The 11731-nt window shown below is 37.3% G+C and overlaps 1 long non-coding RNA gene, 1 other non-coding gene and 1 pseudogene across 2 annotated transcripts; all 3 read right to left on the bottom strand.

Moving 5' to 3' along the window:
- Positions 1-7156: 7156 nt before the first annotated feature.
- On the bottom strand, positions 7157-8471 carry LOC142555939 (uncharacterized). The gene is made up of 2 exons (XR_012822474.1): positions 7487-8471; positions 7157-7372 (listed from the first exon to the last, which is right to left on the bottom strand). It is a non-coding gene; the product is annotated as an uncharacterized LOC142555939 (long non-coding RNA).
- A 10-nt stretch (positions 8472-8481) lies between these two features.
- On the bottom strand, positions 8482-10413 carry LOC142555938 (large ribosomal subunit protein uL5-like; annotated as a pseudogene).
- A 59-nt stretch (positions 10414-10472) lies between these two features.
- On the bottom strand, positions 10473-10545 carry TRNAE-CUC (transfer RNA glutamic acid (anticodon CUC)). The gene has a single exon. It is a non-coding gene; the product is annotated as a tRNA-Glu (tRNA).
- Between the last annotated feature and the right edge of the window lie 1186 nt (positions 10546-11731).

Below are 11731 nucleotides of genomic sequence, written 5' to 3'. Positions count from 1 at the left end.
GGAAAATGAATACGATGGCAGCACGAATTTGAAATTTGTGCATGGCTAATGGCCTGCCCGGGGCTTGGGACTGATCAGAGAGAGATGGCGAGCGATGAGCTTCTCATCAACAGCAACAGCGTGACCTTTCTTGCTAGGCGTAGACGCAAGCGCCGGAAAATACAACATGTCTACTCAAGACGGGGGACCTTATCATACGGCAGTTTAATTGAAAACTTTGGCCCATGCAAAGATGAACTTAAAGTAGAAAAAATTATCAACAAAACCAAGAAACTCATTCCTTTTCGACCATGGTTCGCCGAAACAGGTACGAAACGGTCGGAACGGGCGTTCTGGAACCGGAACGTTAGCAACCTTGACGAGGTTCCGGGGTGGAACCGGAACGCAATTCGCGACGGTTTTGTTTTGAACTGTCGCTATTAGTGACGGTTTTATGTATGTAGCGACGGTTTTTATTCGCGGGTTTAATAACACCGTCGCTATAATTAGCGACGGTTTGAATAAAACCGTCGCCAAATTAAAATCGGCGACGATTGAGTCAAAATCGTCGCTACATTTAGCGACGAATTTTCATAAAACCGTCGCAAATTCGAATCAGCGACTGATTTAATAATGCACGTATATTTGCTTTCTAGTACAAATAATGCAATTGTAGGTCCTATTGCACGTCGTATCTTTGCTTTGTAGTACAAATAATGCAATTTTGAGCACATGCATTGTTTGGATAAAAACGTCGCCAAATTAAATTTCTTATTTACATCAAATAATCTATTTAAATGATATTTATTTTAATTTTTATATTTCTAAATATTTTCCAAAATTTTTAATTTTTATATATTTATAATATTTTTTTTAAATACCCGTTCGGCGACCGTTCCGTGAAATTTCATTGTAACTAGAACGGTAGCATCCGTTCCGATCTCCGCGACCGCGACAGCGAACCATGTTTTCGACCATTCAAGGTAGGTTTAAAAATTGGTAGAGAAAATGTTTTACAGGGCCGGGAGTGATTTTGAGGTGCAGACATCTGGTGTATTTGTACGCGAATTAAGTACGAAAATTTAGTAGTGAGGTGTAATTATTGGGTACTCGGTAGAGGTCAAAGTCCAATTTAAGCACTTTTTCTTACATTTGTATAGAATATTGTCAGATATCACATTTTACGTCGTACAATGCCCAATCCAACGACCAAAGTGCTGAGTAGTGTGAGGGCATAGTAATTTATGGAAGGAATCGGTGACTCACCTCAAGCGGTTTAATTCAGTTGAAGATAACAATAAAAGGTCAGCAGCCCAATGTGCACATGAGGGAGTTTGATTTAATTTGTCATCTTGTAATATAGTTATGATAGTTTCAACTGTGTAACAAACTTATTCCAGGTATCATTAGTTCATTTGTTCTTTTGTGTATATATACTTGTAACTGTACTCATTGGTGAGTCAATGAAAACAATCATCTTCCTTACTCCAAAACTTAATCTTTCTTGGTATCAGAGCACGTAATGGCGGAAGCCCTCTCTCATATTGATTCCAGTAACAACACCTCTTCCAGCACCAATTTCATTTTAGTTAATCCTGCCAACCAGATCAGCTCGGTCAAACTCACCGATGAGAATTACTTACTCTGGCACCTTCAAGTTTTCTCTGTAATTCGTGGTTTGGGGTTAGAGATCTTCATTCTCGAAACCCCACCCATTCCTTCGAAGATGTTAACTACTGAAGAAACGGTAGATTTTATAAATCCGAGCTATGTCTCTTGGTGCCGTCAGGATCAACTTTTGTTTTCCTTTCTTTTAGCTTCTATGACCGAAGGCGTCCAAAGCCAAATGATCGGCTGTGAAACCTCGTCGCAGATCTGGTTGCGAGTCTCACGACTCTTTGCGTCTCGTTCTAAAGCTCGAGTTATGCAATACAAATTGCAACTACAAACACTAAAGAAAGGAACCATGAATATGCGAGATTATCTCAGCAAAGATGAAAGGGTACATCGATATTCTTGCTGCCTGTGGGCATTCTATTCCTGAGGAAGACCAAATTCTTCACATCCTAGGCGGTGTAGGCCTTGAGTTTGATTCAGTTGTTGTCCATGTGACATCTCATGTGGAAGCTCTTTCGGTCTTAGAGGTTGGAGCTCTCTTATTAGCCCATGAAGGAAGGATTGAATCCTTCAATCTTACTTTGGACAACACACCACCTGCTGTGAATGCTGCTGTTCTCTCCTCACACAAAAAAAATGATCACTCTTATTTTCGCTCGGATTCCTTACCTCGTGGTCGTGGCCGTGGCAGAAGTACTCGTGGTGGAAGACGAGGATGGAACAACAATAGTGGTCGTCCCGTGTGTCAAATATGTGGGATTGATGGTCATGTTGCACATAAGTGTTACTATCGATTTGACAAAGATTTTGTTCCCAAATCCATGAGAGCTCAGTCTACTAATCAGAATTTCTATAACAGATCTTTCAATACTTCACCAGTAGCAGCCATGGCCACTACAGGTTCTGAAAATATGAATGATGAATGGTGGTTTCCTGACTCAGGAGCTTCGCACCATGTGACCAATGAGCTTTCAAACTTAACTCTTGGATCAGAATACTCAGGCGTTGGTAAGGTTCACATGGGTAATGGATCAGGTCTGTCAATATCACATGTTGGTCTTTCTAAATATCGTCCACTTTCATCATCTCGCACCTTGTTTCTGAATAATTTGCTTCGAGTTCCTCTTATTACCAAAAATTTACTTAGTGTAAGTAAGTTTGCGTCAGATAATAATGTCTTTTTTGAATTCCATCCTCAGTTATGTGTCGTGAAGGACCTAGCAACTCAAGCACCTCTTCTACGAGGGACTTTGCATGAAGGACTTTATAGATTCAATCTGGGAATGCCAATTCATCCTCCTCCTCAACCAGCTGCTTATCTCCACACTTCAGGTCCTGAATTTAGCCCAAAGCATCCTCAACCTTTGCTTCAGTCTCCACAAGAAATGTCGCACACTTTAGATCAATGGCACTTTAGATTAGGTCATCCTTCCTTAGATGTTGTTAAGCAAGTTTTGACCAAATGTAATATTCCTCTTTCAAGAAATGATAACTTACGTTTTTGTTCTGCTTGTGCATTGGGAAAACATCATCAGCTGCCTTTCTCATCCTCACAAACTGTTTATTCTGAACCACTTGAACTAGTTTATTCCGATGTTTGGGGACCAGCACACACGATTACCACCAATGGATATAGATATTATGTGAGTTTTGTGGATGCTTACAGCAGATACACTTGGATTTTCTTTCTCAAATTTAAGTCTGAAGTTTTCCGAGTGTTCACAGATTTTAAAACCCAAGTTGAGGTTCAATTCAATGCCAAAATAAAAATTCTACAAACAGATTGGGGAGGTGAGTTTAGAGCTTTAACTTCATTACTTAAGCTTCATGGTATTCTTCATAGATTGTCTTGTCCTCATACTTCACAGCAAAACGGGGTGGTTGAGCGAAAACATAGACACATAGTTGATATGGGGTTGTCCCTTCTTGCTCAAGCATCCATGCCTCTTGATTTTTGGGATAATGCCTTCTTCACAGCAGTATATCTCATTAACATGCTCCCAACACCTGTTCTTCAAAATGATACACCTACTTACTATTTGTTCAAAAAACAACCAAATTATTCATTGCTTCGAGTGTTTGGGTGTAGATGCTTTCCTTGTCTTCGTCCTTATAACATACATAAATTAAATTTTCGTTCTACTCCGTGTACACATTCATTGGTTACAGTGAAAAGCACAAGGGGTACAAGTGCTTAAGTTCGGATGGTCGGATTTACATTTCTCGGAATGTTACATTTGATGAGTCTTTCTTTCTTTTTGCTCATAAATCTGTTGATAAGGTTCAACCTGATCAATCCATCGAGTCATCGTCCTTATATCTTCCTTCACTCACTTCTCCATCCTCTATTCTCCCTTCTCCATGTACAAGTTCTCAAGAGCATGAATATACACCCGATCCTTTTATTTCTCCTGCATCTGATTCCAGCCCAGTTCACTCTCCTTCTTCTAATTCTAATGATAGATCCTCCATTCCCTGTGTGAATACTCACCCAATGACTACTCGATCCAAGGTAGGAGTTTTTAAGCCTAGAGTGTTTTTAACTAATCATTATGCTTCTTGTGAACCTTCCACTGTACAGGAGGCGAAATCTCATCCTGAATTGGTTAATGCCATGACCTCCGAGTATAATGCATTGCTGAAAAACAACACTTGGACTTTAGTCGAACAACCTTCTAATGTTCATATCGTAGGCTGCCGCTGGGTCTTTAAGGTCAAGACCAACACTGATGGATCTGTTGCTCGCTACAAAGCAAGATTAGTGGCCAAGGGTTACTCCCAAACTGCTGGCCTTGATTACAATGAAACTTTCAGCCCTGTGGTAAAGCCCACTACCATTCGAATCATTCTTACTCTTGCTGCGTCCAAAGGATGGTCTGTTCAGCAGTTAGATGTTCACAATGCTTTTCTTCATGGAAATCTAGAAGAAGATATATATATGCAACAACCGCCGGAGTTTGAAATTCAAAATGCTAAGCAACCACTTGTGGGTAAACTGCACAAAGCAATTTATGGCCTTAAGCAGGCCCCACGAGCATGGTTTGATAGACTTCGAACTGCTCTTCAAGCCATGGGTTTTCTTGCTTCTAAGGCGGATGCTTCCCTTTTTCTTAAGATCATCAATAACTCTGCGATTTACATCCTTATTTATGTTGATGATATACTTATTACTGGAAGTGATCTCTGTCAAGTTAAAACAGTGATTCAGAAATTGAATAATCAATTTGAGCTGCGAGATTTGGGTTCTCTATCTTATTTCTTGGGGATTGAGGTGTCTCAGCCTTCTGCAAATGCCTTTTTTCTTAAACAGACAAAATATATTAAAGAGCTGCTGGTGAAAACGAAAATGGATCATGCTAAGCCATTACCAACTCCAATGACTTCGGGTCTCAAACTATCTTCTCATGGTGATGATTTCTTTGAAGATGCTACACTTTATAGAAACACAGTGGGTGCCTTACAATATTTAACCATTACACGACCCGACATTGCTTACAGCGTCAATAAGGTGTGTCAGTTCATGCACACTCCTTTACACTCACATTGAAAGGCAGTTAAACGTATCTTGAGGTATTTAAATGGTACACTTGAATATGGTATTAAGTTGTCTGCTCCTTCTCGTCTTGGCTTGCATGGTTATTGCGACGCAGATTGGGGTAGTGATCCCGATGATCGGCGTTCCACATCCGGCTTTTGTTGGTTTCTAGGTAATTCTCCCATTTGTTGGAGTTCAAAGAAGCAACATGTTGTTGCTAGATCTAGTACAGAAGCAGAATTTCGAAGCATGGCAAATGCAACTTCTGAGTTGATTTGGATTCAGTCACTTCTCAAGGAGTTATGTGTTCCTCTATCCAGTACCCCAATCCTATGGTGTGATAACAGTGCAATTGCACTAAGTGCCAATCCTATTCTACATTCTCGTACCAAACATGTGGAACTTGATCTTTATTTTGTCCGTGAAAAAGTTTTGTCCAAAGTCTTGTCTGTGCAACATGTTCCATCTTTGGATCAAGCAGCTGATGTATTGACTAAACCATTGTCTGCTCTTTCATTTCATCGTTACAGAACCAAGCTTCGCGTTGAACTTCTTCCCACGCTGTGCTTGCAGGGAAAAGTTGAAGATAACAATAAAAGATCAGCAGCCCAATGTGCACATGAGGGAGTTTGATTTAATTTGTCATCTTGTAATATAGTTAGGATAGTTTCAACTGTGTAACAAACTTATTCCAGGTGTCATTAGTTCATTTGTTCTTTTGTGTATATATACTTGTAACTGTACTCATCGGTGAGTCAATGAAAACAATCATCTTCCTTACTCCAAAACTTAATCTTTCTAATTCGGATCCAACTGGGTTGTTCAGGTACCTTATGTTGCAATGTTTAATGTTTTTTTTCCAGTAAAAATAAATTCATAGATCAAAAGTGTTCAAGTACAAATACATCAGACATGTATGAGCAAATAAAATGAGACATGACTATAACTACAAAAGTAACAGTAAAACATCAAACTTGTCCAAAACAATGAAAAACATGCACCTACTAACTTAAAAAACTAATATGAACAAATTTTGATTAGTTTACTATGTGTATCAAATGGTTACAACCGTGGGTTTCATCGTCGTAAACAAAAGTAGATAGACACTTGGGGTTTTGTTGTACTTGGATTTGGTTTGCCATTTTGAAAATTTTTGCTTGTGAAAATGACATGACAGATGCAAATTAACTTTGGTCCAAGTGCAGAACGTCCTGCGAGGAGGGGTTGTGCTGGTGGGGTCAGTCTTTTGGCTAAAGGAAAGGCTACGCAAAAAAGACGCATCTGTAAAGTCTGGTGGGATTACTGCAGGCTAGATTCTTAGCAGTTCTGAGAGAATTATACTTGGAACTTTAACTAGCACGGTCTTGCAGTTGTGCGGCCATTCAAATTCCAAAGTATTTCATTCACTCTTGAGTCCACTGTGAATTCAGCTCGTTATCTCCTATTGCATCCAAGCGTCTCATTTATCGAGAATTATTGGGTACGGTGCATTAAAAATCTAATGTTTACATAACTCTTAAATCTTAGATAGTTTCGATACAAGGATTGGCGTGATCGTTTTAATATTATGGTTGATTCATATTGCTAAAAGAATTCATTACAGTTTTGGCGTAGAAACTTTGAACAGGTATCCAAATTTTTCTACGGTATTAGCAAGGCAAGGGCGACTTGGCAGAGGCCAAAGGCAAGCTTGGTTAACAGCCATTTGCATAAAAAAAACAAAAGGATATATCTTAGTGCAGGTTTTGAAAAAATATGTCTATAATATAAGTTTTTCATCACCACACCTGGAAAAAGTAATTTCTTTTACATTGAAATCCACATTATCCCCTTGGGTCACATCCTGGTTTGTTGATGAATCGCAAATAGACTAGATTCCACATTGGCACATTCCAAGCATATACTAATATAATCTATACGGATATTTCACATGGATCATTAATGCATTAAAGTTGGATATTATTAGTATGTACGATCTAAACTTTATGGTTTTTGTTGTTTCTTGTCTCGATTCTAACCTCAGGCTTGACCCCAACAATCATCATAAATCCCTCAACAAATACAATGATACTTTCTCAATTCTAGTACACTCATCTCGAATTTCTTGACAGAAGTTACGTGCAGAGTAAATTTTCATTCCTATAAACTTAAATATGGTGTACACAGAATATAGCTAAAATTATGTATGCCCGACTTCTTAAATTTTTATCATCAGCATCTCTTTGGAGAACACAAACATGCCTGCGAAAAGTCGCAAAAATCCATTACATTAACATAACACCATTTTCTCCAGTTACTTTTCTTGCATTTTCTGTTGAAGAAAACGAAGAAAAAATAAATGTAGCGTATGCTGACATTAAAAGAAAGCCTGGATCTTCGTGTCTGATGAGCTTCCAGGGCTCTTCTTAGCTTAACCACCATATCTTGTTCGGTGAAAATCCGGCCCGGCGAGGCTAAGAAAGCGCCTCTTGGCACGGGAGGAGACCACAGCGCACTTTGTGTGTAATCAAAGTTGAATTCTGAAACATCATAAAACTTGGAAAGTAGTCTTTGGGATACAGATTTGGACACCAACTGAATCCTCTGTGAGGAATGGGCCAAGATTTGAGCTGGGGATGAGATTTCAGAGACAGACATTTGATTTTGATCATACCTTATAGGATATGTAGAATATATAATTTAATGAAGTGGTTACAGCAATAACTAGTTGGGAATCTTGGAATGAACATAAAAGAGTAGTTTGATGGAGACATTTCTGGATTTTTGCAATCATGGACTGGATATGGATAGCATGATTTAGAATCAAAATTTGACTATTAATTCATGTGTGAGATTGGAGATTCATGTGATGTTTTTTATTGGGCTAGCTCATGCTTTGTCTTTATAAAAGTTGATTTAACATAACATGAATATGAGAGTTCTTTTTCGGTAGGTATGACGCACATCTTTCTTGGTGTTATTACCTTAACTGTTTGATTATCACATGTAAGATACATTATATTTTATCCTTAATTTGACAATTCTCAGCCACTCAAATTGTTTGGTTTTACGTGAATAACCTTGGGGTTTCAACTGGTACTGTAAATTTGGTCCTACTACCTAGTCGGTCTAGTGATCATATGGGAATTCTTGGGGGTTTCAGAACGGAAAGTGCTATAATTTGTGTTTGGTTAGCAAATTAACAAACATTCTTTCAAATGTTTTATTATCGCTAGACATATCATGCAATTGAATTGGGATTTTCAGTACTTGGCTAGTACACAAATGCCAATATCGGCGAAGTATATATCCAAGGGGAAAAGATAGAAAATGGTCAAAGTTAAAATTAGTTTACTGTTATGATTGTAGCAAAGTTTTATCATTATCACTATCTCAATGATAATTAGCGTGATTGATAGTATTTCACCATCCAACTCCTTCAAACGCCAACATGGAAAAAATAACTTCAAACTCAAAGAAGATCAAAACATAAAAGAAAAAAATACTTCACCAAATTGCATTTCATTTCAACATTCCTGATGGGCCAAATACATGGATTCAATCTCGTCTTTATTATTCTTGATTAAATATATTTTTTGATATAGCTAGCATCTATTTATTTTCCTTAACTCGCTAAAAAAAATATAACGTCTCAGATTCAACGATTGTTCTCACTGTACCAGTACGAGTCTTTCCAGTGTGCTTATATCCTCACTCACACGGACCCTGAGAAACATCTTAGGGGATTACCCGACTCATAATTGTCCAAAGTCAAGCACGTTTAACCACGTTGATGATATGAGTAGTACCTATCAAATTTTTTAAGCTCTCATCAACTGCACATTTTCATGCCTAAACGGTTTTGAAATCCCTCTTATTCCGGTGTGAGATTTACACCTTCGACGGTGACCCACACGGTATTCTGGGCGTTCTAGAACAACATAGAAGTCCATACCATATATACCAGTAGAAGGGTAGTACCTGCAATGATAGGTCATGGATAAAATTGAGTATCAGAGTCTTATAATTCAATTTGAACAATCAGCAAGTGATGAAAAATACATAGCAATCGATGGGTTATCATCAAACACTTCAAACCTAAATCAACGTTCTAGCCACAAAATCTCATGCAACTAAAAAATGAAACATGCCCCTTCGAACAAAGATAAAAGATAAGCTGTAAGTCTGTAATCAGTGACGTTAAACAGTGTGATATTTCAGTACATAGCACTGGTACTTGTCCACATCAAAGAAAAAATATACACAGCTGCTTTACATGGTTTTCCGTTAAAAATGTTGAAAGAAACAGATAAAAGTAATCAGACAACAACATCAATGACATGAAATAAACATAGTAAATTTCATTGGTTTACAAATTACAAGCAACACCAATCCTTCCAATCCTGTCTTAGAGTTAGAGGTCCTATTATTTTCAACTCTCCACGTCCTCTCAAACTGAGGTTTCAAGCATCTGGGAAACAGTTACCACAAAAACAAAATGAAGTGAAATAACAGGCATTGTTGGCATACATGCACTGAACATAAGCAAATGACAGGACAATTTGCACAAGATAATATAGCCCTGTGACAGTCTGACCATCACCGGTTCCAGTAATAACTAACCAAAACTGATGCAAAGATGATCCATAAGGAAAAAGAAAGAAGTTAATCATTTCAGCCTCAAATTAGAGATAAATGAAATAACACTTACTTGATATCAAGGTCAATATGCTCCTGAATACCGAATCCGAAGCATCCAGTTTCACTGAAATTGCGTCTCAGCTGCTCATACTCCTTCACCTTCAACCCGCTCTCCAAAAGTTGCATCGCCTTCATAATTCAATACCCTTGGAGAAGACGGGTGTTTGACCACTCAACTGTTCCAAAACCTTAAGTCACACAAATCAAAATTCAAACTTGAGTAAGAATACAATGAAACTTTGATGAATAATTCAAATATATTGGACAACAAATGTGTGACCTTGGCGGCGCGTGTCAGGCGATAACAGCTCTCACCGACAGAGATGTTGAGGACGAGCTTCTGAACTTTCATCTCTATCATTGGGTTGGACAGCTTCTTCTCTGAAGCCTGCGGCCATTTTCAGGGATCAAAGTTTTAACAAATTCAGAAACAAAAAACATACAAGAGAACTAAAATATACCATAATGAGCACCTCCGGTCGCGGCGTAGAGAGAAACGGGTTGCGAATTTGCAGTTATCCTTCTTCTGTGTTAGCAAATTAGGGTTTTTGTTCCATAGACTAGAGGTGAGAGGGTGCTCACTGATTGACGAATATAAACCCTGAAAAATAACAAAGCCGAAAGGAAAGATTACAAAATTTTAAAAAATAAAAACTACTCCTTCCGACGCCGGGACTTGAACCCGGGTCCTTCGGGTGAGAGCCGAATAACCTGACCAACTAGACTACAACGGATTAGATGCCCAGTGGGGAAACATAATTTTATTCTATCAAATATTTATAAATTTTGTTTAAAATAATATTATCTTTGCAATTGTTTTTTTTTTAATAAAGAAAATTAATAGTTACTGGTAGCCCATGCACTCGTAATTGTTGGGAGCGTATAAATTTTTAACTTAATTAATTATTTTATAAATCTTTAAGTTATTAATTATAACTAATACATTATTTAGTTATTTTTGTAATTTATTAAAATAGATTCTTATAATAATTTCTGTTGTGTGAAATAAGATGTGTTTTTGTCCGTCTACTAACAGTTCCATACATAAATATCGACTGAAATTGAAAAAAAATAGTGTAATAATTAACTTTTATGAATCTGATTTTTAACTTATACATGTAATTATAGTTTTAGCTTTAACATCGAGCTCAAACAAAATGATTTGAACTTGAGTTCATGTTTTATTTTCATTATAAAATAACTCATATTTTAATGATCATGTTAAACTCGAGCTACCTTTATAATTAATTTTCAAAATCATAAAGGAAAAATAAATATGATTATTTAATATTCATTTCAGTTCATTACATAAATATGCATAATAGGAAACTGTTTATACATCCAATTTTCAACATATTACCTAAAATAAATACAAAATTTCAAAATTTGTAAATTTTTATGTTGTAGCCCTTTTAAAACTGTTGTTAAAGTCACTGTTGTTAAATGATTCGCTCAAAGACAACGGTTTTTCACCGTTGTCGTGGCTACATTTTGCGACAGTTTTGAAAACATTCGCAAATGATATTTGCGACGGAATGCATATATAAACCGTCGCTAATTAGCGATTGTTTATTACACCGTCGCTAAACGTAGCGACGATTTATTAATAACCGTCGCTACATTTAGCGACGGTATGCATGTGCAAAACCGTCGCTAAGTAGCGACGGTTTATACATGAATTCTGTCACTAATATTTTAGGTAAAATAAAAAAAATTATTAATTTAATAAATCTGTGTTGTGAATTGGTACAATCGTGTAAGAGATAAATCGTCGCTAATATTAGCGACGGTTATAGCTAAATTGTCGCTAATTTCAAATTAGCGACGGTTTTACTTGATTCTGTTGCTAATGTTAGCGACGGTTGAAATTAAACAGTCACTAATTTGAAATTAGCGGCAATTTAGCTATAACCGTCACTA

Source organism: Primulina tabacum, chromosome 9 (assembly GCF_025594145.1).
Source record: "Primulina tabacum isolate GXHZ01 chromosome 9, ASM2559414v2, whole genome shotgun sequence".
Classification (NCBI taxonomy): Eukaryota; Viridiplantae; Streptophyta; class Magnoliopsida; order Lamiales; family Gesneriaceae; genus Primulina; species Primulina tabacum.
This window is presented reverse-complemented; position numbering and strand designations above follow the sequence as displayed.